The 27,056-nt window shown below is 43.1% G+C and overlaps 1 long non-coding RNA gene across 1 annotated transcript; it reads left to right on the top strand.

Annotated features, from left to right (window-relative positions):
• LOC124095961 (uncharacterized) lies at positions 1-27,056 on the top strand. Its single transcript, XR_006852730.2, has 3 exons — positions 1-282; positions 13,879-13,974; positions 24,135-27,056. It is a non-coding gene; the product is annotated as an uncharacterized LOC124095961 (long non-coding RNA).

Raw genomic sequence — 27,056 nt, 5'->3', positions numbered from 1 at the left:
GCAAACATCCTTGCTGGCTTCAGGAAGGGTGGGACGGAATTGTTTGGTAGTTCAAGGGGTTCTGAGGTCTCTCTCATCAGTCAGCAGGCTTTTAAAGAAGCAGGAACTCCAGAGGGAGCGGGGCAAGACCAAGGGCAAACAAGATGGCGGGAGGGGTGAAATCCCGCCCCGAGGTGCAGACCTGAAGGGTCTCTTCTAACAGGTGTGTCCACGAGAGACCTCCGGAGCAGCCCACAAGCAGCTCACAGCTGCGGGCCACCTGCCTTCCTGTGCTCAGCTCAGGTGAGCAAAACGGCAAAAGCAGCTCAGCAGCACGTAGGAGCATCACTTGGAGGTTCATGACCAACCTGAACAGGGAAAGGAGACCCTTAGCTTGGGCCACTGGGTGGGGCGTCCAGGAGGCACATGGTGCCCCGTCGGAGTTGCTGGGTACCCCTGCCAGGAGAAGCAGGTCCCCTTTTCCTCTTTCCTTTCTCTTTTTTCCCTCCACTTTTAAAGGGAAGGGCAGGGAACAAAGACTAAATGGGCTGTCTTTCTGTTCTTTGTCCTTTTTGTGACAAGAACAGCTGTGGCATTCTGAGTGACAAAGAAGGAGCAATTTGCAGAGACGTTGGGCCAAATTATCAAAATTGAGTTCCTAATTTACACATGGGAAATACGTGGCTTTGAGGAGAATTCTTGGAACAAATGCAGATTGGCGTGCGAGCAGTTGTGGAGTTGGAAATCTGTGCGCCCCTGCACGCCCGCTCCACGCAGCTCTGCCCTGCTCCAAGGCATCCATGCTGAAGGCCACTGGGCAGGAGCCGTGACTGGCTATGCATGCTTCTCTAGACTACTGATGGCTCAGTGCTGAACCTTTCTGCATTGACAGTAAATTTCCAAAGCACAAAGTAGATTGTAAAGCAGACACATGTGACTTCTGCTTTCTCAGTGTGTGTCTGCGGTATGGCTTCACTGTGGTATTGCTGTACAATAGTGTTTAGCAAACTTGTTTAATATGTTTCCAGGAGCTTTTCGAGAAGACGCCTTTAACATTCGTCATTGAGTTGCAGAGGTCTAAACAGTAGCTTAGCAAATAGCTCAAAACAATTACACAATGGCCACGCAGCTCAGAAATGTTCTCTCCCCACTTTTCGAGCTGCTCTGAAATAGGTAGCCCTGTGCGTCAGTTTTTGTTCTGGAGAGCAGCTCCTATGAGTCACGCTGAAACCTTAGGGTGGTCTTTTGTTTTTCTGCTACTCACACTCTGAGGAGGAGATTCTTTAAGTGGCAGTTGTTAGGTAACGAATGCCAGAGAACTCTCTAGGGACACGCAAGCTCTGAACCTAACGAGTAAGCAGTTCCTTCACGAAGGCAGTCCCGGGTCTCCCAGATGCCAAGGACTTCCCACAAAGAGGCAAGCTGTACAGTAAAGTGATGGTGCCCCGTGGTGTTTAGACGCTGGTCACATTAGGTTTTCCTCATGGAATATCAGTTAGTTCTTTTTATTTCATTTCTTCCCCCCTAGAAAATGGTGGAATGGTGGTCCTGCCCATTGTTCACAGGAGAGTCCAGGGGACTTGGCTGGATACCCATCATGGGACCAGGGCATGCCTCACTGGGCAACCTTACCTGCCCCTGGCGACGAGCAGGGGAACTAGAGAGCAGACGGCAGTCAGCCCGGCTGTGTACTGTTTCCCCAGAGGAGTGAGACAGTCCAGGCAGGGCCCTCGGCTTCCTCCAGGGTTTGGGACGGGAGGCAAATCAACTATCTTTGACTCTCGAGCAGACCAATGGCTCAGGACTTGTACCCCCTGTCCTTAGCCTCCTGAGAAGACCCATCGCAGGTGTGTCATCTCACCAGAATGAGTAATGCCGTCTGCTAAATGGACCAAAGAGGCTGAGGATGGTGTTGGATCTTGCTGGCTTACAGAGATTTGACTGTCAATCTTGAAGGAACCTCATCCTCTCCACTTCCATAGATTTGCTTTTGGTTAGAGCACAGATAAAGAGTGATGCCAAGCCCTGCAGTGCTGGCTCTTGTCGAATTTGCTTTACGGTTTCCATTGTTGTGTCGGTAGTTCTGTCTTCCTTTACTGTCCGGGTACTTTTCTGATTGCCACCCCTTTTATTTTGAGTTTCCCGAGGACTGGACACCTTTTCTATCTGGGTTGATTCAATCAGCTTATGAAACTGTCTTTCCTGCAGTGTCATGGAAGAGCTCAGGGTGTGCAGCCAGTTTCTTGGCTTCGTGTCCCAACACTTTGACCACGTGACCGTTGGGGAACCACTGAGATCTCACAGGGCCTCACTTTTTCATGAGCTGAGGATAGCTCCTTCAAAAAGTCATGATGATCAAGGGGATCATGGATATAAAAACACCTTTTCACATGCCAGTGTCAATAACTTTGTTTCAACAGTTTCAATCTCAGAGCTACTGATGTGGGTGCCTTTAATAAGAATGCTGTAGAGGCTGGGGCTGTGGTTCAGCGGAGGAGCGCTTGCCTAGCATATGCGAGGCCCTGGGTTCGATCCTCAGCACCAACAAAAAATAAACAGAATAAAGGTGTTGGGTCCAACTACAACTAATGAATAAATTAAAAAAATTTTTAAAAGGTAATGCTGTATGAGCTTATGGATCTTGTAAGGATCACCCTCGTCTCCAGGTTTTTACTTATGGAACATGTTGGGCAATACCGTGTTCCTGGTTAGGAAACGCTTCTCTTCTGTTTGAGCTCTGAGAATTAAACAAAAATATATTGAAATGAAATATAACCCAAATAACGGCAGGCATTTTGTCCTGACCTGACTCCACTGTATGCTTCTTAAAATTATTCCTTCCCAGCCTCCCAACAGCTGTGTCTATGTGAACAGTACAGTAGGACCTTCCGGAGTCCCTGACTGTGGTCCTGATGTATAACAAAAATGACTCTGAAATGTGTAATCAAAACAATTCCCTCATGAAAGCTGTCTCAACAGGGTCTCTCTGACTACATGTGCCTCACTTGTTCTTGTGGTTTTTGCCTTTATAAACTCTGTACTCCCCAAATCCAGGAGCTGTGAGGTCTTTGAGGCACCAGCTCCCAGCCACTTGCCTGGATTGTTCTTTATTTCCTTTCAGTGTGGCTCAGTAAGGGTGGTGGTGTGTGACTGCCGTGCACTCCAGAACACACATCAGAGAAGAAACTTCTTCCTTCCTTCCTTCCTTCCTTTCTTCCTTCTCTTCCTCCTCCTCCTCCTCCTCCTCCTTCTCTTTTTTACTGTGAACATATTTTCTACTTGTCATTTCAATTATTTGTATACTTTTGTATAAATCTAAGTGGAGGAATCTGAACTTTTGATACTTTTCCAACAATTTACTTTCTGTGTTATAAATCTCTTTTTGTAGGTTGGGCCGTCTGCTTCTGGTACTGTCTCAGAACAGACACTCTGAAGGGACACATGACAAAAGCAATAGGTCCCTGATATTCATCATAGTCATATCTTTCCCTCCTTCCCTGAGTGCATCAGAAAGTAAGGTGAATATATGAATCAAAACAAAAGACCAAACCAAAGGACAGGGATCCAAGACCACAGGAGAGAGCCGTGAGCAGCACACGGGAAGCAACACCTGAGAAGTGGTCTTGGAATCCGCTCCTGGATTAGTCTCCTTGGGCAAAGGGCTTTGAGACTTTTAAAGGTGGAGAAATAAAACCTAGAACTCCCACATCAGCTTTCTTCTCTTAGGAGGGAACAGAGTGGAAGAACTTCTGGCTTTGGAAAGGGACAGGCAAGTCTCCTTCAGAGGAGAGATTTATGAGTGAAGGTGCTGAAGTCAATAGTGACTAAGTGAAAATAGGGTTCCTAAGTGCACATTTGATCACAGGAAAGACGTAAACCACTATGAGAGAAAACAAGCCCAAACCACAAATGTCCTGTGCAAAACGTCACTCAAACTATTAGAAAATCAGATACAGACTATCAAACAACTCCAAATGAAATATTTAAAGCAAAATAAAGAATATAATAACAATGAATATAGAAGTTGCAGAACTAACCAGGAATATCTGAAAGGCAAAATGAGTCACACAGAAGTTTTAGGAATGGAAAACACAAGGTTTAACATTAAAGAAGAGTTAGACACAGCTGAAGAAAGAATTCAGAAAGTAAAAGGGAAGTCTGAAGAAATTATCCAGGCCCTAGTCTTAATACCAAGGATACAGAAAACATGGAGAAGAGTATGAGAAGATCTGGTGCTGTCTAATTAGTTTGAAGGAGAAAACAGAATTGAGGAAGGGCAATCTTAAAAGAAAGACAATCCTAAGAAATCTTCAGAGCTAATAAAATACACAAATCCATGGATGTTCAAGACTAGCACCATGGAACACCAAAGACAAAGTGTATTTTAAAAGAGCAAGACCTATTTAGACTTTCAGTTAAAAAAAATAAAGAGCAAGAACAAAGGTAAAGAGGCATAAAAAATAGAAAGCAGAGAGAAAGCCTGAAACTAGGTGGTGGAAACCACTTCTGATTTAAAAATAACCACAATTAAGTTAAACTTATTTATAAGAGAGCATTAGGAAAAGCAAACTCAAACTACAAATACAAAACCTTTAAAAAGATAGTCCTAGAATATAATTGTTGAGGGCTATAGCCGAGTTGGGATGACGCATGGCATTTTTGCCAGAAGTAGTGGTTGAGAGGTGACGCCAGCGAGCCATTAAGATGATGACTTTTGAGTTCTCGCGGAGTTCCCATTGAGTTCCGGCTGAGCTCTCAGGGGGATTCCTGAAGAGTTCGCGTTGGTTGGTGAAGTTCGGGTGGTGGGAGTTCCCATTGGTGTGGTGTGTTCCTGGAGGAGCCGCGTGGGTGGCATTGGGGAGAGTTCCCAGGGAGCGTGTATGGAGTTTGTTCCTGCTTGAGTGGCTCGTGATTTGTGCCCAGCCAGACTGCGGCATATAATGACATGGGAAATTCAAAAATAAAAGATGGAAAAATTATTTAAGGCAAATGCTAACTAAAAGAAATATGTCCGTGAAATTATTATCAGATAAGAATAAATCATCAAAGAATGAGGATCATTGTATTGTAAAATTTCTAATTCAGCAGGAAGATCAAAGAGTTTTAAACTTGTATGGCTTTAATAAAAATAAGAAGGACATAAAATATACAAACCAAGTGTGGCAAATCTACCAGAAGCAATTAATACATTTTACTATTACTGTGTGAATTTATAACAGACATTTCTCAAGTGTGATAGGTTAAATAGACTAAAATTAGTAAAGTTAAAGAAAATTTAAGTGACACAATAAGCAAACTTGATTTAATGGACCTAAATAGAACCCTGTGCTTGAAAATGAGAGAATACACATTCTTAAAGTGTACATGGCATATTTATAAAAATGGATTGCACATTATGCCAGAAGAACATTCTTATCATTTTTCAAATAGTTGTTATCATCAGGTCATGTTTACTTACTACAAGAAAATTATATATAAAACAATGATAAAAATAGAAAATAATTCTATATGTTTAGAAATTAAAAATACTGCTACTTCATGAGTCCAAAAGGAAATAAAGTAAAATTTCAAAATTTCTAGAAACAATTGATAAATTATGACATTTTGGGGAGAGGCTTATAGTCTTCAAAGTGTGTACTACAAAGGAAGATTTCAAGTGCTAATCATTTGATCAGACCAAGAACAATGAAGTAAATTCAAGGAGAGTAAATGAAGTAGAAAATAAAGGTGATACCAAGATCAATGACACAGAAGGTCAAGATGCAAAAGGAAGGATTGTCAAAGTCAAAAGTCAGCTTTGAAAATATGAATCAAGTAGACCAAAACTGGTGAGGGAGTGTGAAGAAGGACCTAGGCACAGATAAGCAGTATTAAGAATAATAAAAAAGCATAATAAACAGAAAAATGCATAATATGATAAAATTATGTATAATAATTTCTTGCTAATCATTTTGGAAACCTTGATGAAATGGGCACATTTGATAAAAATATAAGCTTTCCAAAATGACTAATGAGACAATAGATAAACCAAATAATTCTGTAGTTATTATAGACATGGAGTCAATGAGTGAATGTGTTTCCATGAAGAAAATATCCTGCAAGATGTTTTACAAGTGATTACATAAACATTTTCAAAGGTACCTAATTTTATCAAACCATTTTGGAAATGCAATCTTGAGAGGAGAAGGCAGTCACAGAAATGTGCGCTATACGATGACTTTAAAGCTGTAAGGGAGTCATGCGGAACTGCTGGGGAGGCGACACCACAGCAGTGCGTAGTCTCATCCCTCCCAAAACAAACGAACAAACAAAATCCAAACCTGAATTTCATTCATCCTCTAGCTCCAAGTTGCACTTCCAGGAAGTTCTGAGGGCAGAAGGACCCACCAGCAGCTGCCACTAGAGTATGGTACACACCACTCTGTGCTTGAACGCTCCCCAGGGGATGAGCTGGTTCCTTCCACTGTGAGGTGTGTGTGTGTGTGCGTGCAGGTGTGAGCAGAGGCTCAGGTCAGGAACACTGGGACCTGCGCACCTTCCATGCACCGAGAGGATCACATCAGACCCCACTTCAGGTACACTGCTAAGTAAAGAAACCTGTGCGGCCACAGAAATTTGAGCACTGTATTAATATTCAATAAATAATGACGGAGGTACATTTCAATGTAACATGGATAAGGATTATTAACTATGCGGTGGTACTGTAGTTACATTAAAAGTGATGGCAGCTAGTGGCCCACTGATCTAGGATGGCCTGATGGGACAACTAGGGTGACCATGTCTCATTCCTCCTTCAGCTGAGCTGACTCAGATGTGTACTCATGATAGATCAGAAGCAAGTCTGATCACACAGGCAATCTTCAGGCAGACCTCTGCCTGTGTCTGGTTTACTATATCCCACGGGCCACAGCGAGCCCCTAGGCTGAGCCCAGCCCCTGAAGGAGGGAGACTAGAAGGTTTCACTGCAGGAAAGCTGGGGCAGCGAGCACGGGGGCCTCTCTGTGGCCTGCGGAATGTTATAGCAGGTCCTGGGGGAAGCCAGTCCTCTGTGAACGGCTTGTTGTTGAACCTGGACAGCAAGCCCACTGGGTTTTGTTATACTCTCGGTCTACTTTCGTAGGTGTTTGAATTCTCCATAATAGAGGAGAAAATTAAAAATCAGACTCCCGTCCCTCCACGTAGGAAGCTGAGCAGGTTTTCCTGAGGACTCTTGTTCTGCAGTGTTCTTTCCTGTTCTTGCTGGCTGAACCAGATCATTATGTCCCGAATCTCCTGCGAACGGAGCTGGATGGTGGGTAGGGTGGGTGGGGAAGGCAGGAGGAGAAGCCAGCAGGTGCCTGAGCAGATTGGGATCTTTGCTTTCTCTGGAGAGGACATCTCAGGGCAGCTCTGCCTCAGTCACGAAGAATTCTTTCTACGCATCCCTGCCTGTCTTTTTTTTAGGAAGTTTTGACAGAAAACTTGGGTCCTTTACATGTCACTTACTGTACAGATAGACATTATCACAGCTTTGAGCACATGGCTCCAACCTATTGGACACCTTCTTTCCTTTTTCTTCCCACTCTTCTCAGTCCTTCCCTCCATCCACTTGAATCTCCCTTCCTTCCACCCTCCCTCCCTCCCTCCTTGTCTCTCCTTCCCTCTTTCTTTTCATGCATTTATTTTAAAAACATTTATTAAACTTCTACTACAGTAAGGCCCTGTGCTATGTACTGGTGACAAATGAGTGAGCAGAAAAACAGATCTAATTGAGTCTAAAATTTATTATTTCAGCTCAAATCCAAACTGCATGAAAAACCTCTATGGTGGTTTAGATCCATCAGAATATTTTTTATGATACTTAAATGGTAATTTCCCCTCCATTTAACAAAAGAAATTCAGTGCAAAGTCTTCTAAGACTATGCGACCACCCCCTTGTAATTCAGCCCTTCAATTATTCTATACTTCCAAATCTATATTTTGAATTTTAGATCTGAAATTTTTTAAAAATAATTTTTATAGCCAAGTCTCTGCAAATTGCATATTGAAGCCACATTGAGCAATCTATTACGCTCAAAACCGAGAGAGGTGGGGCAGGTAATGCTGATTTTTCTGAGAGCACCTGAAATCAATGAACTATATTGCTTCCTCAATACAGTTTCACTCTGAATTCTTCCACATTTTCTACATGGTTTGCCCAGAGAATCCTGTGTGTGGCATTTCCCCCTCTTCAATATGGGACTTCAGCAAGTCGATCTATCATGCAGAGAAGCGAGGGTGAGCCAGAGGAACACGCCTTTATATTCCTGAAAGTCATCCTGGACTTGGGGAGACCTGAGAGGACAACTCTGGGGACATCCACACCCAGAGTGATAGGATGCTGTTACAGTCTGGATGTGTGGTGTCCCCCAAAACTCACGGGTGAGACAATGCAAAAAGATTCAGAGAAGAAATGATTGGGTTACCAGAGCCTTAACCCAATCAGTGAATCAGTCACCTGATGGGTTTAATTGAGGGGTGGCTGAAGGCTTTGTACCTGGCAAGCAGAGCTCTCTGCTTCCTGATCATCATGTGGGCTGCTTCCCTCCACCACACTCTTCCACCATGATGTCCAGCCTCACCTTGAGCCCTGAGGAATGGAGCTGCTGTCTATGGACTGAGACCTCTGAAACGGTGAGCCCCCAAATACATTTCATCCTCTGCAGTTGTTCTGGTTGGGCCTTCTAAGTCACAGCAGTGAACAAGCTGAGTAAAACAGATGGGCAGCCTAGAAGACATCCATTCATCTTGGAAACGTAGCCAGGACCCTGCTAATTCCCAAAGGCTTCACATTAGAATAACCCGTGCCCTCTTAAGACCAACAAAGATGGGTTTCTGTTTGCTTCCTCCCACTATCTGTTTGTAAATGCAGTTGACTGCCGGGAAGATCACAACGCCTGACGTGGTTGGCGTGGTGAGGAAGTGCAGCCATTGTGCATTCCAGGGAATGCCTGGTCTTTCCGCCAGTTTTGTTTCTAGTTCAATTTTGCTTCTGGTGCTCTGTGAAGAACTCAGCCTTTATTATTGTCTGAGGTGCAGATTCTGTTTTTGTAGTGGGGATGTTTTCAAGAAGAAAGACAGCTCCAGGCTAGAGCCTGTGTGCCCTCTGGCTGGCTTCTTCCACAGTCTCTTTGCATGTCACATACTGTACAGAGAGAGAGAGGGGAAAAGAGTCCACAAAAACAAATGTACAGGGCTATCGAGGTGACGCTATGCATATGCATTAAGAGCGCAGGGGCAGCAGGTCCTCCCAGATGTTCACTAAATGCTTCAGCTCTGGGCACAATGGGTGAGCTTGTTAACCCCTCACCTCTGCAGAGGGGAATTGGCAAGGGTGAAGTTGCTGGTGTCCGTTCCAATCATCAGCTATTTGTGGTACCAATAAAACGCTCATGATGAGCCCAGATGGTGATAAGGGTCTTGGTCATGAGCCTTCTGAGCAGCATTCATAATGCCGTATTGCACATTAAGAAGCATCATTTTAGTTTTGCTGGATGAAAAGGCCTGAATGTGAACCTGGACATTGCAAGTTTCTGGTCCTGAGTATTAACTCACTGAGTCTCAGCGTCCTCGCCTGCAGCACCCGCCCCACCTCACAGGGATGCTGTGAAGGGGAGTTAAAGCCCACCCGAGAAGCACAGAGCGTGGCTTTGACACAGAGGCTTAACATACTGATGATGAGGGGATGAAGAGGAGGGGGACATGGTGTTCCAGGGTCACGTGAGCTGGGGGAGAGATGCTCCCGGTTCCTCTCGTCTGCCCTTCAGCTGCTCGGCTCTGCACCTGTCGAGGGCCATGGCTCTTCATCCACGGCCGTTTCGCCAGGCTTCCCCACGTCCCGACTTGCTGTGCTCCTACCACAGTCAGCAGGCGGTGCACCGAGCCGTGGGGGGGTCTTCCCGCTCTGTCGCCGCCTCTCTTCCCCAGGGTGACCCCCACTGTGCTCTTCTACTCTTTTACCTTTTGTCATTTATTTGTTCATCTTTGCAGTGCTGGAGATGGGACCCAGGGTCTCATACACGCCTGGCAAACGCTGTACCACTGAACTCCATTCCCTACCCTGACCTTCTTTTAAAATTTAATCTCCAATAATTTTATCCCTGAGATTTGAAACTGCATCTCAACATGTGGGTACAGGTGTTCTTCATATCTAAGGAGCACTGTTTTGCAGATTACTGGTTTTCTACCCGGGTTGGTTCCCCCTGACCATAATGTCATGTTGGTTTAGGGCATGGGTCTACAACTGGGCTAAGTCTGGCCTCTGCTTGTTTTTTGCAAATGACATTTATGTGAACATGACAGGACCGATTTCTGCATTGTCTGTGACTGTCTTCCCTATCACAGTTTAGTAGTTGCAACAGAGACCATGTGATTTCAAGGTCAACAGCATTTACCATGTGACCTTCACAAAGTTTTCTAGTCGCTGGTTTAGAAAGTAGAGGGAGTAGCTCCTCTGTCACAGCTTTGAGGACTCAGTATGTGATGTATGGAAAGGTCTTTTTAGGAATGAAAAAGTTTCTTTCATCAAATTTTAAGTCAGGAAGCAAAAAGACTGCCCATTTTTCTCCCAAATTGAAATGAACAATAAACCCGTTCAACCCAGTATCTTAGCAGAAAATTTATATCCAATATTTTTTTATGCTTTTATGACACCTAGTTTTTCAACTAATGTGGCTGACTCCTCTGGGCTGTTGGGGCGAGTTGATAAAGCTCCTGAAGGAATTGTGTGGCTGGCTGCCATGTTCAACTGTCCCTGGAGCCAAACGCTTCAGCTGTGGGCAACTGACAGAACAGGAACAAGCTAGACATGGAGTTGGGCCTAGGAATATGCAAGGAAAGGGGGATCAGTGAGACCACACAGAAGGCGTAGGTATAAAAAGAAGGATCGGAAGACACATCTCGAAACAGACAGATACCTGGTGAATTGCGGCGAGACGTCTAAGGTGTCTTTGCTGTAATGACGTCCTGGGGCGCCTCAGGTCCTGTAAGAATATTTGAAAACAAACATTTGGAATGGCCACGAGGAGCTCTGAAGGGCAGGTGAAATCAGCTACGATCCAGGAGAGGAGACGCACAGCCTGGTGGGGAGGCGGGAGGACACTGTGTGCTGGGGAGCCCAGCAAACACTGCTTCCTCGTCCCTCTCTGCTCCAGATCACTTTTGGAATGGAGAGTCGGTCAGCGCAGCCAGAGGCCCCAGGTCCAGCTCTGGTCTCACTCTGAGCAACAGTGGCCTGTGGCCCACAGATGGAATCAGCCACTGAGAGGCACCAATGGGCTGACATTTTAGAAGTTAGTTTTGTGGCTAGAGGAGTGGACGATCAGGAAGAATGAGATGGTTTGGGACAATAGAAAGAACTCAAAGCGGGAGCAAAGCATGGCAATGAGGAGGGTCTACACTTGCTCAGGGACCTCAGGTTACCCAGGGAGGGAGTGGGTGCACGTGGTCTGCTGGGAAGGAGCCAAGTGGAGAGCAGGATAGGTCGCGGGTGCCATCTGTCTCCAAAGACCCATTGAACAGGACAGTCACTTAGTTTCCTATAAGCTCAGCTTTCTGTGAAATTGGGTCAGGTGGGATGGGACAGAGAGGCAATTAAATCCAGTGATCCTTCTAGGTCCCCAAATGATATTGCTTTATGCAAAGCTCTAGTGTGTCTACATGTTGGCAGCTCAAACCTATCATCTATCTATCTATCATCTATCTATCTATCATCTATCTATCTATCATCTATCATCTATCTATCTATCATCTATCTATCATCTATCTATCATCTATCATCTATCTATCTATCATCTATCTATCTATCATCTATCTATCTATCATCTATCTATCTATCTATCTATCATCTATCTATCTATCATCTATCTATCTATCATCTATCTATCTATCATCTATCATCTATCTATCTATCATCTATCTATCTATCATCTATCTATCTATCATCTATCTATCTATCATCTATCATCTATCTATCTATCATCTATCATCTATCTATCTATCATCTATCTATCAATCATCTATCTATCTATCATCTATCTATCTATCTATCTCATATCTACTGACCATCTATCATTTCTTTATAGTCTGTCTAAAAAATAAAGCCAATTTTATTTTCCTTAATGAGAATACAATGCAAATTTTCTGTGATTTGAAAATGCCTTTTGTTTTTCTCTTTTTTTTTTTTAATTTTAGTACTAGGGGTTGATCCCAGAAATGCTTTACAACTGAGCCACATCCCCAGGCATTTTTCTTTTCCTTTTTAAATTTGAGACAGGGTCTAAATTGCTGAGGGTCTCACTACATTTCTGAGGCTGGCCTTGAACTTGTGATCCCCTTACCTCAGCCTCTGATGTCGCTGGGATTGCAGTGTGTTTCACCACATCCAGTTGCCCACTGCTTTTAAGTCTGAATCAGTCCATGGAGCTTAGTGGTTTGAAAAGTTCTGATTGTATGAATTGTGTTTTGACTCATTGTTGTAGAGATTGATTATAGTAAGAAGGGAAAAAGCCCTACATTCTAGCAAGTCACAAATAAAACCCAATAAAACACTGGGTATGCTTTTAAACAACATTGATACCTGGAAAGTGACAGAGTGAATGTGCTCTGGTAAGGTGGCTGCTGAGAGGTGGGACGGACGCTAGCACCAACACGGAGAGAGAAACGCTGCCTCTCCTGGAGGCCAAGCACTGTGTCTGCTTCCCTCTTCACGGTGGTGCCTGGGCTGGGTACTTCACCAGGCCCACGGAGAGCAGAACTCGTCTTAGGGAGCTTGATTGAAATACCAGAGGAAGAATGAAGGTGAGATCTGACCCTGGCCGGAAGCCCCCACGGATCCTGCTCTTCCCCTTTGGATCACCTGCTTCCCTCAGCTCACCACTGGGAAGTCCACAGGTTGACTGTTGTGACGTCCTCAAATTCAGGGTAGGGTTGGTGTGGCATGCACTTGGAGTCCTGCCCTGTCACCTCCAGAAGGGTCAACCTGGACAACTCACTCAACTTATTTTCCCATTTGTTAAATGGAGACATCAATCTGGACCTTAAGGGACTGTTGTGAAAGTTAAAGATGTTGCACTTATTAATTGTGGGCACAGACCGAGTGCCAAGGTAATAACACGTTTCTTCTCTTCCCCTGTTGAATGTCCAGGGCACGCCCAGTTTTGTGCCAGGGAACATGGTGTAAATGGAAGAAAGCGGGGCTGCTGGTGTGGACGGTTTTCAGTTTAGTTGAAAGGAGAGAGACTCATGGGTAAGGACGTCGTATTGATCTGTGGTGTGGTATTTGCTTGGAACCTCAGGTCCTCAGCTGACTTGGCTTTAGTGCTAAGTTTTATTGGTAATTTTAAGTACCGTTGGAGTCCCTTGTCCTTTCTGTTGCACACATTGATATTTGCTTTGTTTCCGTGTTGTGTACTCGGTTGCATTTTAGCGACTGTTTTCTTTTTCAGCAGAGGCATTGGACTTGGGCGTCTGATTCACATTGGTTTAACCTTTAAGAGGCTAGAGATCAAGTAGATGATACTTGAAAAATAATACCTTTTAAGAATCTGAAAGAAAACCCCACATGTGAGAAAAGGAAAAATGTATATTTCTACGTGATTCTTAGGAAATTCCACTTGAGTCAAAATAATGTTCCTAATTTACAGAGGTTCTTAACGAGTCTCATTTTGCTTACCATTCACCCTCTTCAGGAGAGACAACTTCTCATTATTAACTAGTGGACACACTGAATAAACTTCCCTCCGTGAAGGTCACCCTTCTAATCAACAACCTCTCTCCCTTGTGTGGAAATAGCTGATTGTCCAAAACACTCACATAATACCCTCTGCCATGCTCTTTTCCCAATTGAGGTAATCAATCACACGGCTTTTTTTTTTTTTATAGGAATATTTGTATCTTGTGAGGATGCAGCTACAGTGCAATCCTGGGGTAGGAGAACAACACCAGCAAAACCCTTCTCTAAGCACCTTCTATGACACCGTAAGTAAACAATGAGCATGGTCTTATGAAATCGTTTGCATAGACCATTTGGAGTTTATCTCCCTCCTCTCAGAGCTACAAGAAAGCAAAGGGACTCGTGTGGATTCCCACCACGTCAGAGAAAGAAGAAGGCCTTCCACACACAGGGGACCTACTGAGGGCGCCAGCTGTTGGGAAGGACAGCTGCGAGAAAGCTGACACCGCGTGGTGGCCTCACATGCGCTGCCCTGGCTGGCAGCTGAGCCGGCTTTGGTCAGCTAGCCATCCAGGCCCTCAGCTCTGGAAGCCCTGGGCAGGCAGGACAAATGCTTGAGGGAACAACTGCTTTAAAAGAATAGACTGTGTGACACTCCCAGCTGCGGGGCCATTGGCGGGGCCAAGCCAGCTGTCGCCTGCAGCTTGGGTTTCCAACCCGAGTGAATGGCTGGCTCTGGGACGGAATTTTGATCATATGTGGGTTTGTTGGAATTCAGCTGTTGACGTCCACAGGGTGCGAGTTAAAACACCAGTCCAAGAGTCGCTTGTCCCGAGGGTCTTTGTCAGCTAGAGCAGACCCTCCCGCTCCAGTAAGCACTTAGCCCCATGTGAGGTGCAGAGAGTACAAGAATCCCCAGCGTCTACACTTCCAGGCAGGTAAACCGCAGCGCCCAACACAACACCTATATCTGATAGTCGCTATGGGTTTGTTAAATGAAAGAGTCATTACCTAAGCTGTCCAGGCTGGTCTTGAACTTGAAGGCTCCAGTGATCCTCCGGCCCCAGCCTCCCGAGTAGCTGGGATAAGAAGCTCATAACACATGGTCAACTTTCCAGAAAGACCTCTGCAGGATGGCAGGGGGGTCTTTCTGAGTTAGATGATGGGGTCAAGGAGGTGCCCCCTCCTCTCTTTGGAGAAGTGTCATAAGCAACATGACATCAGTGGGGACAACATGAACACACCACCAGAGAGGACTTGGTAAAGCCGTGAAGGGGCACAGGGAGGAGTGCAGGTTGGGTCAAGGGAGGAGCAGGGGGAGAAGACCTGGAAGTGCACAGCTCTCTGAGGGAGCCAAGTCCTGCTGTCCTGTCCCTGGGGAAAGGACTGTTTTGTGCCAGGAAATATGGTGGAAATGGACGAAAGCTGGGTTGCTGGTGTGGATGGGACACAGAAACAAAGCAAATATCAATGTGTGTAAGAGAAAGGACAAGGGACTCTAACGGTACTTAAACCTCTACTTTAGGGATTTTCGCACAGGAAAATCAAGAAAGACGGGAATGAATGGGAAATCGCCAAGGCCAGCTCTATTTTCAGGAAAAGATGTGGCGCAGAGCTCTGGTGTCGGAGGCTCAAAAGCTAAAGGAAGTCATGATGTGTGTAGCGAGCACACCAACAGCCCAGGCAGACGCTGCCTCGTGCCAGCTCTGAGGAGCTGGGTGGGCAGAAATCCACGAACTAGAGAACACACACTCCTGGGCAAAGATGCCTCAAGAGCAAGGGCAAAGGTCACGGCAGTCAAAGAACAAAATGCTGTAAAGAAAACTTGAATTACACGTCTTCTCATGGATTTAAAAATAAAAGCATGAATGACAGGATCTACACACAATCTACACCTCCGCAGAACTAGAGCAGGAAGCAGGGACCGGAGGACGATGGCCAAGGCCATGGAAGGGGTGACCGTCAGGAGTGACCAGGGCTGTGGGGAAGAAAGGAAAAGAAAAAGGAAACCGTCTCCAGAGTGAGGGATGCAGGGTGGGCACAGCAGGACAGGAGCCGGAGTGGAGGCTCGGCCCCACAAAAGGGAAACAAACAGGCTTTTAAGAAAGTTCAGATGAAGAATGATCCAGGGAGTAAAGGACCAAACAGAAACACATAAGGAGAGTTCTGGAAAACACAAAATAAGTCCAGAGGCATGAATTCACATCAGACTTTGGGGCAAAAGCATTAAATGAGACAAAGGGTCCATAAAACAGCAAAGAATGTGGTCAAGGAGGAAGATGTCGGCGTGTCCCCCACCAGACACATGGTGTCACCGGAAGGAACAAGAGCAAGTCAAAGTACCTGGGAAGAACAGTGGTGCAGAGAGACAGATCATCGGCAAAGGAAAACTGACTCCTCTCAATCCCCAGGTCCGCCGGGCAACACCCCACCAAAGAAGCTGACCTGAATTCCCCAAAAGTAGAAAGAGGATGGAATCTTCTTTGATCAGAACGAAACAAACAAACTAGACATTAGAAGCACGAAACTCCTTGCCTCTGTAAACGGAGAATGAAGCATGATAAAAGCAACGACGATGATGGCGAAATCTACGTTTGAAGCTACTGTTGAGCAAAGGAGATAACAAGAACGGAGAATGGACGGTGTCTGAAAAGGTAGGGCCCATGAGCCCTCCGTGAAGTGACGGAGAACTGCGCTGCGGACCCGAGTGGGAGCCGCTGTCCCAAATGCACCTGTTAAAACGGGAGGGTAAGAGTCCAGCTGAGAGCTCAGGACGGAAGGACACACCCGGGGAGGAAGGCAGAGGCAGAGGAGAAGTAGTGGCCGCTGGCAACCCCAAGAGGTGGGAGTGTCAAGTGAAAGCCAATGGTCACAGGTCGTGACCAACAAGAATCCCAACAAGAATCTCCAAGGTGAGGGCTTGAAGGTGGAGCACAGATGACTTTCCCAAACTAAAGGGAGAGGTGGCGGGGCCAGTTGTTGAAGGGGAAATGAACAAAGCTGTCAAGAGCTGCCTTTTAAAAACAGGCGTGGCCCAGATGGCAGGGCAGGGAAATTCTGCCCAGCATCTAAGGAGCACCGGATCCCAATGCTATCAGCGTGTTTGAGAACACACCAAGGGGGAAGGGACGGTCCCTAAATTCTTTCTATGAATTTAGCATTATCTTTCCAGCCTTGACCAAGAGACCATACCAGAAAAAAAAATGACAGAGGCAATTTTATATAAAATGTTAGCACCACAAAAGAATAAAAATAGTAAAATGGAATTTATTTCAGAAATCCAAGACTAGTTTAATATTAAGAAAACTAACATGATTTGTAGTTTTTGTGGGTTAAAGGAGAAAAATGGCAAGATTATCTCCAAAGTTACCAAAAACACCTGTTAATGATCAGTGTACATTCTTGATTAAAGGAGGAAAGAGGGATAAATAAATCAAAAAAAGCTTATCTCCTGCATCTCATCTCAAAGGCAGTAGCACACTTGTCAGAGAAACACCAGGTATATTTATATTAAAGTGAGGAAAAATAAAACCATATATTTACCTGTCATCACTATTATTTAGAATTGTTTCAAATGCACTAGACAAAATGATTTAACAAAAGAAAAATTTAAAATGTAAGAGCTGGGAAGGAGAGAAAAAAACTTTAATAATTGTAAACTAAACGTGTAGTTTATGAAAAGTGTAGGTAAGGTGCTGGTTCCAACATTAATATGCAGGTATCAAAAATCTCTGTTTATGAACACAGCCAGTCAGAGAGGAGGAGAACTCACTTTCAATAGCAATCAAGAAGATTAAATACATAGGCATAACTTTAACAAGAGTTGTCTATGAGCCACTGGAAGAGCACTTTAAAACTCTGCTGACACAGTATCAGTTTTGTACAAATGAAAGTTCATTGTTTTATATAGGAAGACCCAATATCATAAGGTTTTAGTTGTCTGTAGGTCAAACTATACATTTACTGAAACTTCAGTAAAATTACTGATGGATAATTTCTTCTGGAGTCAGATAAGTTGATTTTAAAGTTTCTATGGAAAAATAAACACACATATTTAACCAAGAAATTTTGAATTAGCAGAATAAAGCAGGGACATACTTTCCCAATTTAAAATAATGTGGCTTGAAATAAAAATAGGAAAATAAATAGAACCAAAATAGGCTCAAATACTCTTAGTATTTTGTTGATTAAGAAGGTAGGGTTTCAAATCAGGGGAAGAAATGTTGATATTCAATATAATGGTATTGGAACAATTACAGTCTAGCCTCTGGAAGAAAATAAAGTTGTATTTCCTTTGTTGCATTAAGGTAAATTTCTGATGAAAGAAATTAAATGTACAATAATAAAAGTATTAAAAGACTTGGAAAAAATTTTTAAAAAAAATTTGTAGCAGAGAAAAGCTGTATAATTTGGCCCAGGTCCACATGCTGTACATACGAAGATGTGGTTATATAAGACTAAAGTGCATGTAGCAAAAGTATCACATATGGAGTCAAAAGAAAAATTCAAAAATGAAAGATATAGTTGCAATTCATCTTACAGAGAACTTAATTTCTCTAATATATGGAGCTCCCATGGATGGATGAGAAAGTTATCAACAACGATCTGTCACGGTGACCCAGGTCAGCTGGCTCTCCAACATGGGCGAGCCATCCACACTCACTCACAGGAAGAAACAGTCAATCAAAGCCAAGCTGATATGGCATTTGCTCCTATGAACTGGACGTGGCCAGGAGGTTTGCATCTTTTGATGGAGAGCATATATTTTTATAGCGTTTACGGACAGCGAGAGGCAGCATTCTATCAGAATTAGAAATATGCACTCCTCTGTGGACCACCACTGCACTTTGGACCCAGGGCCTACCCCCATGCCCCCTCCCTTCCTCTACCTCCCCTTTGCTCTATCTAGAGTTTGTCTAATCCTCCCATGCTTCCCCCACAACCCCATTTTGAATCAGCCTTCTTATATCAGAGAAAACATTTAGCATTTGTTTTTTGGGGGGTTGGCTAACTTCATTTAGCATTGTATTCTCCAGGTCCATCCATTTACCTGCAAATGCCATGATTTTATTCTCTTTTAATGCTGAATAGTATTCCAAAGCTTGCTATAGCTATAACATATCTTTATGTCTCATGATTGATGGAAAAAATTTTGGTAACCTCTGAAAGATGTGCATTTGAACATATTACTTCTGTCCTTTAAACTCTTTCAGTTTTTCCCTAACACAGAATAGGGGTCCAAATAACCTAGCGTGGCACCCCAGGACCTCTATACCTTTACTTCACTCAGCCCTCCGTGTTATCTCCCAGAGCTCTGTGTTCACTTTTGTACTTGTTTCTAGCCACGGTGGCACTCTCCTGTCTGCACGATCACTTCCAGGGTCTCTGTACCCTTTGTTTAGGAACTCTCCTGCCCCCTACATAGCTACCATCTAAGCTGACCAGGAGGATCTGGCCAGGCACCCCAATCCTGGGAGCTTTACTGCATCTGATCCCAGGCTTTGTACCCCCAGGGTCCCTGTGCTCTGCTGACCTTCACACTCTAAACGCTGCCCCTTGCCGGTGCCCCTTCCCAGGTGGGGACTCCTGCATGACAGAGACTATGTCCCCTTTACCTCTGTATCTTGGTTCCTTTGCACAGAGAGGGCACTGACTACACATGTGACTAGATGGACAGTGGCTCTCAAGATGTGATGGGAACATTTTAATGGTCGCTGCCAGGACGTGCGAGCTTTGGTAGAGGCAAGACCACTGTCCCTACACGTCCACCCTTTGAGGACATGGGCCTGGTGAGCCCCTTGCTTTTCCTTCATTGGGCTGGTGGCCTGGCCAGGTTGGCCTCCCTGCAGTAGTCCTGAGCAGGTCTGGAGTTTGCCACTGATGAGCCTGAGTAGCAGTTTCTCACCACCCACTGCCACATGGCCCAGTCAAGCTGCAGCCCCCTTGAACCCACACCACCTGACCCAGGATCCTAAGGTGCCCTCTCCTGCCATCGAGAAACGGGCTGTCCGGGCTCTTCCTGACCTTCAGCACCGCCAGACCATCCTCCCCAGTTCTGCTGGCCTGTTTTATAAACCTCATGGCCTTCCCCATCCCTGCTGCTGCCCCTCGGCCACCAGCCACCGCAGCCGGCTTTCTACCTCGCAGTGGCTCTTCCCTTTGCTCCTTTCATTCCAGCTCCATTGAGGAGTCGTCTCTGCAGCATGTGCTGGGATCCCCCGCTTGCCCCTCCAGTCTGTGCTCCACTGACACCGTCCATCTGAACGGCAAGTCTTGCCACTTCACTCTCCCACGAGCTAGTTAAGGGTGAGAGTCCTGCTCATTAGTGTGGCTAGTAGTGTCCTGCCCAGTCGGGCACTGTCCAGGCTTATCTCTTGTCTCCTCCATTTCAGCACCAGCCCCTTGAACACTCAGCTGTCCTTCCACCTGTTCTGGGCTCCGAGCAGAGCATGTCCTCTTACCCAGCCTCAGTCGACCCCACCCAAAAGCCTTGCTTAATCCTACAAATATGGACTCAGTCTCCTAATCTCTCCTTCTCTGTGCTCTTGTGCTGCCATCTCTGCACTCAACCATGCTTTATCCTCAACGTTTCTTTAAATACCGTGAGTGCAGGGAGACCACAGCCGTGCTCAGGGTTAGGGTTTTGCTCTGATTGCATTCCCAAGTCACTAGCACTGTCTGGCACGTAGTAGGTGGTCAGCTAATCTTGATTGTGTCAATTGATAAATGAAAGTGCATAATAGCTATATTGGCTAATAATGTGCCTTCTGTTTAACTGTCTTTTTCATGGCTGCGTATGAGTACTTACTTAAGCTGAGTGCTTTTTCTCTGTCTAAATTTTATATATGACATATGACATCATATTTTTCTATTATACAGTTTATAATTATATTGTACTTTTATATTTTGCATTGTAATTCTGTAGTAACAGGAAAGGAAGTTTTAAGCAGAAACATTTTTTATCCAAAATCTCTCTGATGTGCCCCTTGCTGTTGTCTGTGCCCTCTTTGCATTCTTTGTTCATATTTTTGCTTGTTCTTACATAGCTGGATAATCATTGATGTTCTCTTTGTTTACTTCCTACTTTAGTGCAAACCTTTTCCTCATACAGCACATTTTTGAAGACAGTGAACAAGTTAGACCTTAGCTTTCTCTGCTTCAACTTAAATACACTTGAATCCTTTAACATTCTCAAGGGTCTGAGTTTTCATTAACTTAATCATGGTAGCTGCTTGTCTCTGGATGCTTTCTAGACCCCAAACACTCCTCAAAATGCAGAAACCAAAGCTTCACCCCGGTGCGTGCTGCTCCCTTGTTTTCCATCTTTGCAGAATACCCTGGATTGTGTGACTGTCATTTCATTGCAATGTTGGCCTATTTTAAGAAAATAGGGTATTTGAAAATCCAAATACACAATACAGATTAGTTAGAGAGAAATTATTGTTCACAAAGAGTTTTTTTTTGTTTTTGAAAGGGTTTACTGTAATATATCTTTAAATAGCTAAATTTCTGATATACATAAGAAGGTTTGATTGAGAACAATTTAATTTATGTCTGACATTGGGGAACAGAGCTGCTCTGTGAAGTGAGGTGATTTATTCTAGCTAGAGGCAAGTGTCCAGCTTTCCTCCAATGCCCAAGCATCCTGCATTTCTCATCTCTGAGTTAAGTCCAGTTGTTGTAACCATTGATGACCTTAGTTCAGACCAACCATGGAACAAAGTTTAGTTCCTGATGCAGGGCTTGGCTGGCTTTAGGTCGTTGCTCATTAGACACAAAAATAATTGCTTCTGAAATTTTCATTTAGCATCAGGGAAAGTTACCAGACTCCCTTAGACTCTCATATGGCTATTTAATGATCTGAACTGCAAGGTCTGTTGTATTTGTTATAGCTCTATTGGCTAATAATGTGCCTTCTATTTTTTCTGTGTGCAAATGGATATTTATTATAAATTGTCCCCTCTTTTCACCTTTGTTTTAATTGCAGTGCTTAGATGGCAATAGGCATTTCACATGGAAACATTACTATGGCTTTGGTTAATGAATATTAGAATACTATTTCATAAGAAATACAGCTTCTAGAATTTTTGAAGACTGAAACTAACTTGCAACAGGGGGAAATAAATTATAGACTCTGGATAGTTTATTTTTGTGAATTTGATTTGAAAGATAGTGAAAACACAACTCACAGACTGAGAAAAGATTCACATCTTACACCTGATAAGGATCTAGCATCCAGAATCTATGAAGAATCCCTAAAACACATCTATAAAAGAAGAACACAATTAAATAGTAGGCTGGAAAGGCTGTTTCTCATAGGATAACATGAGAAAATGGCCAGGAAGCTCAAGGATAGATGCTGTCTCACAAGTCATTAGAGAAAAGATACCAACACCACAGAGAGGTGCCACTCCACAGCCAATAGGATGGTCACAGTAACACTGACAACAGTTACAACATCAGATAGTGACAAGTGGTGGTGAGGATGTGGAGAAACTGGAACTCTCAACACATCCCTGCAGGAATGCAAAGTATCTCAGTCACTGTGGAGAAGTTTGGTCGTCCCTCAAAAAGATAAATATAGAATTACCTTATGACTTCTCAATTTCTTTCCCAAATCTTTAAGAGATTTGAAATCATGTTCACACAAACTTTGCACACTCCTCTTTAATGCAGCATTATTCATAATAGTAAAAAAGTGCAAACAACCCAAATGACCATCATCTGATGGATGGATGAAAACAATGTGGTATATTTATATGATGGGATATTATTCAGCCCTAAAAAGGAGTGGAGTACTGATACATGCTACATATAGATGAACCCTGAAGACACTAAGCTGCATGAGCAAAGCTAATAACAATGACTGCATCTCATGTTATTCCATTTCTATGATATGCACAGACCAGGTAAATCCATAAGGACCTCAAGCAGATTAGTAGTTATCTGTGAATGGTAGGAAAGGGGCATTTGAACTGACTGCACACAGGTATGGAGCTTGTCCTTGGAGATGTGGATTTAGATAGCGGTAATCCCACAGCATAGTGAGTGAACCAAACCACCAAACTATACTCTTTAAAATGATGAGTTTTACCTTATGTCTCAACTCTATAGAAAGCCGGTGTTAGTAAGACTCCTGTTTATCATACTCCCAAATACTGTAAATAGAAAGGGTGTTGGAAGAAGAATTTCTCTGGAAGAGTTGAGACACTAAATAAAAAAGAAAAAAAATGAAGTGATTTTTCTACCCAAACTATAATATCCTTTTAAACCAGTGGTGAAATGAAGACCAGAGAAAGAGAGAAAAGTCTAACAGGAAAGACATGTCCTGTGCCAGTTCTTGTGACCCTCCTATCCTCCTACAACACCAACAGAGCAACACAGGAACAAAACCAGATGAGTGAACCAAGAGACACCAGTACAGGCAGCCCCCCGCTTAGCCGGGTTCAACTTACAACTTTTTTTCCCCCACTTACAATGCATGAAAGCAACAGCATTCAGTAGAAAACATATTTGGAAATTAGAATTTTGACCTTTTTCTGGGATAGTGAGAATCTAGCAGATGACTAAAGGTGAAACAAATTTCACCTCACTTCCAAAACAAGGCTGCTTACCACAGCAAAACCTGCCCCAATCAGCAGAAGAGACTAGAGTGCATGCTGGTCCTAGCTATGTTTTGGGGCAAGGCAAGTCCATGGTCTTGGAATGCCTGGGAACAAAATCAGCTCTTGGCCTTAGTAGGAGCCTCAGTGATGGATGATCAGCCATTTAAAGAATGCTCAACTGCTCTGAGCATCTTGTAGAAGTAGACACCCAGACAGCAGGAATAACACGGAAACTCAAGGAAAGGTGCAGGCTGTTATGTCAGTCAGGCAGTTCCCATCAAGATCCTAAACCTTGAAAGTCCACTAAGATACGGGGTCTTCAGAAAGGCTCAAAGAGGCTATTGCAAAACGCTAGACATCAGCTCCAAAGTGACAACACCCTCATCAGAAGGTCCACAACTATCACACAAAATTACCCACCACCCAAAGAGAAAGTGTTCAATGACTCAGTTACCACCTGGTGAAATTTACTGAAATTGTTAAGGTTGTGTGAATGTATGTGTGTGTGTGTGTGTGTGTAGTCTCTGGTACATGTGGCTTTTGTAATCAGCAGAATGTGGTTAAAACAGTGAACACAGGCATGCCCAACTGTGCATGGATTTTAGGTAGCTGCCCTCTGCAGTGGGTTTTGAATATGTCTTGAACAGTGCTGGCTTATTTTTAGGATGTAGTGAAGCCTTTCCTTGAAGAAATGCTGTCTCAGAATAGAAGAATTTACTTGATTTTGTGTCCCCAAATTGGAGGATTATGACCTATCTTTTAAGTAATAGTGCCTTTTGCTGGTACCATTACTGAAGTCTCACACAAAGTCCTGCCACCTAGTCAGGAACTTCACTGTTCACATCATTTCCATTTTTCAGGAAACGAAAAAGAAACGAAATACCCAGAATTCAAGTTAGCAAGCTCCCAGGGATTCTGGACTGCACACCGTTGCAGGGAGATATGGTGGAGAATGACGGTGTTTGCAGTTTGTTTTGCCGTCATGTCAACAAGTGCAAGCAGCCTTTCCTCAACACACTTTTAAACAACGTTTGTGACTCAGAACCCAGGCACTCAGTCCTCTGGAGGAGGCATCAGAGAAGGACGGCCCCTAACTCCCGGTGGGAAGGATACTATCAAGTACTATTAACAACTGACACAGGAGTGCAATTCCAAGAAATTGATTTCTGGATTCAGGTTTCTCAATTAAAGAGGCAAAAACTATCCTCAACTCTTGTAAGACTTTTTTTTTTTTTTAAGCTCTCAAGCCAAAGTTTCTTAGAAACCCCTCAGAAGCAGATGAGCTTCATAAGGAAAGAGCTTGCCCCAGTGACTGGGGGTAACTAAGGTCAGGAGAAGGAGTTGATGTTTTCCACCAAAGACCCATGGAAGAAGAGTACAAGCCCCTAGGCTTTAATCTGCACTCTTGTTCTTCATTTTTCAAGCTATGGTCTTGCCTGTCTTCCTTGTTTAAGGCAACTTTGACCTACATTACACGTAAGGCCAGTTCTTGATATTCTCCTTCTCTCCTTATTCACTCTTTTCTATGGGCCCAATATCTACCTGTGAGCTGGCTGAAGGGTACAGCTAAACTGTTGATTTTTCACATCTTTTAAAGCTCCTTGGTTTCCTTAGTTTTGCTTTCTTATAATTTATCAGTTGGCTTTAAGGGTCCAAATGATTAATGGACTAACTAATTAACCATTAGTTGACTTTTTACCTGGCAAACAGCATGAAAAGTAGAAACCTAAAACAACCTTACCTTGTCCTTCTAGGAAAGGATTCATATCTCCATTACAACAATATTGGAGACCTTTCGTGGAATAGTTTAGTACCCTTGGAAATACTGTAACAGAAACTACAGAAAATGGAACACAAGGGGAGATGTTAAAATGAAAGGAAGATCTGTGGGCTGTAAACTTAAGTGACATGATAGATATTTAATTGGAGGAGGGAGAGCACAGGTAAAACTACTTAAAGGAACAGTAGTCAATCATGATGAAAACTGTAAACACACAGAACCAAGAATCATAACAACCCCCAAGAAAGAAAATATCGCCCATACACACCATCATCAAATTGCCGAAATTTAATGACAAAAAGAAAATCTTAGAACCAGACAGAAAAATAGATGTGATAGAACAGAACAGAATGGCAGCCGACTTCTCACTGGAAATGATGAAAACAATGAAACGGTGGCCAGCACCTTTAAAGTACCAATAACTTAGAGGTCTACACCCAATTAAAAATGGCTTTCAAAACCACAACTGAACTAAAGACTTTTAAAACATATAATTTAAAATAAATAAGTTTTAAACACAAATCATTCACCACTAGCAGACCTGTTGTATAGGAAAATGGAGAAAATGGAGGGGGCCCTCCAAGGTGGGAGGAAGTTGAAAGTGGATGGCATCTGGATCTGTACAAAAGAATGAAGAGCACAGGGAATGGAACAGCATGGATAAATACACGGAGATTTTTATGAACATCTTTTTACAAGATATTTAACTAAACAAAAATCATAATGTATTGTGGGGTTCACAACATGAAAAAGTAAAAATATCTTAAAACAATAGCATAAAGTCAGGGAGGAGATAAATGGAAGTGTATTACTCATAAGTGTTTTAAATATGATATACGAAATTGTATAACATTACTTGAAAATAGATGAAGATAAAGATGTTTACTATAAACCCTAAAATAACCATTAAAATAATATAATAAATAGCTAAAGAGTCAATAAAAGAGATAAAATAGAGTCCTCAAAAAAGACTCAATCCAAAAGTGAATATACTTTGTATACAACTAGAGGTGTGAAAAAGTGTGCTCTATATGTGCAATATGAATTGTAATGCATTCTGCTGTCATATGTAACAAATTAGAATAAAAATAAATTAAAAAAAGACTCAATCCAAAAAAAGGTAGAAAAGGAGGAAAAGGGTAATAAGAACAGATGTTGCAATAGGAAAAAAAATGGAAAAATGAGAAATGAAACCCTAATCATGAAATAATTACATTAAATGTGAATGGGTTAATCACTTCAATTAAAGGGCAGAGATTGCCAAATATAATGCAAAAGCAAGGCCCACTTAAAGTTGTCCACAAGATACACACTCTAAACTTAAAGACACAAATAGATTCACTACATAAGCATGCAAAAGTTAAGTCTAGTCAAAAGAAATTGATAAAGGAAATAATTAGTCAAATGTAAAATGATACAACTTTGGAAAACATTTGGGCAGTTTCTTCAGAAGGTAAATATCAACTGCATTATCCAACTCATAGAAAGCGTATATCCTTATAAAGACTTGTATGGAAATATTCAATATCAGTATCATTAATAAAAGCCAGAACTGGAAACAAATGTCTCTCATGATATGAATGGACCAATAGTGGTGGTGCACCCACACAATGGAAACCTTTTCAACAATAAAGGGTCTGAATTATTGATACATGAAATGTAAATGAATCTCAAACTAATTTATGCTTTTTGTTAAGATAATGGGTAAAATAAATGCATATTTATGGGTCTATTTATGCAAAATTCTAGAATCTTTCATACAGAAATTCTATTAGTGGTTGCCTTGGGTGGAGCGAAGGGGAGGAACAGGGGGCCAGGATTCCCAAGGACCATGAGGAAACATTTGGGAATGACTATGGTGTTGGTTTCATGGGTACATACGAAGGTAAAAATTAGAAGATTATCCCTTTTAAATCTGTGCAGTTTATTGCATGTCAAGTTTATCCCAATAAAACTGACACAAGTAAGCTATGTTACAAGGATTGAAAGTAGAGAATTTTTA

Source organism: Marmota monax, unplaced genomic scaffold (assembly GCF_021218885.2).
Source record: "Marmota monax isolate L192 unplaced genomic scaffold, Marmota_monax_Labrador192_F-V1.1 WCK01_AAM20220418_F8-fsc00083, whole genome shotgun sequence".
NCBI classification, from domain to species: domain Eukaryota; kingdom Metazoa; phylum Chordata; class Mammalia; order Rodentia; family Sciuridae; genus Marmota; species Marmota monax.
Note: the sequence above shows the minus strand (reverse complement) of the source record. Positions and strands in the feature narration are given on the sequence as shown.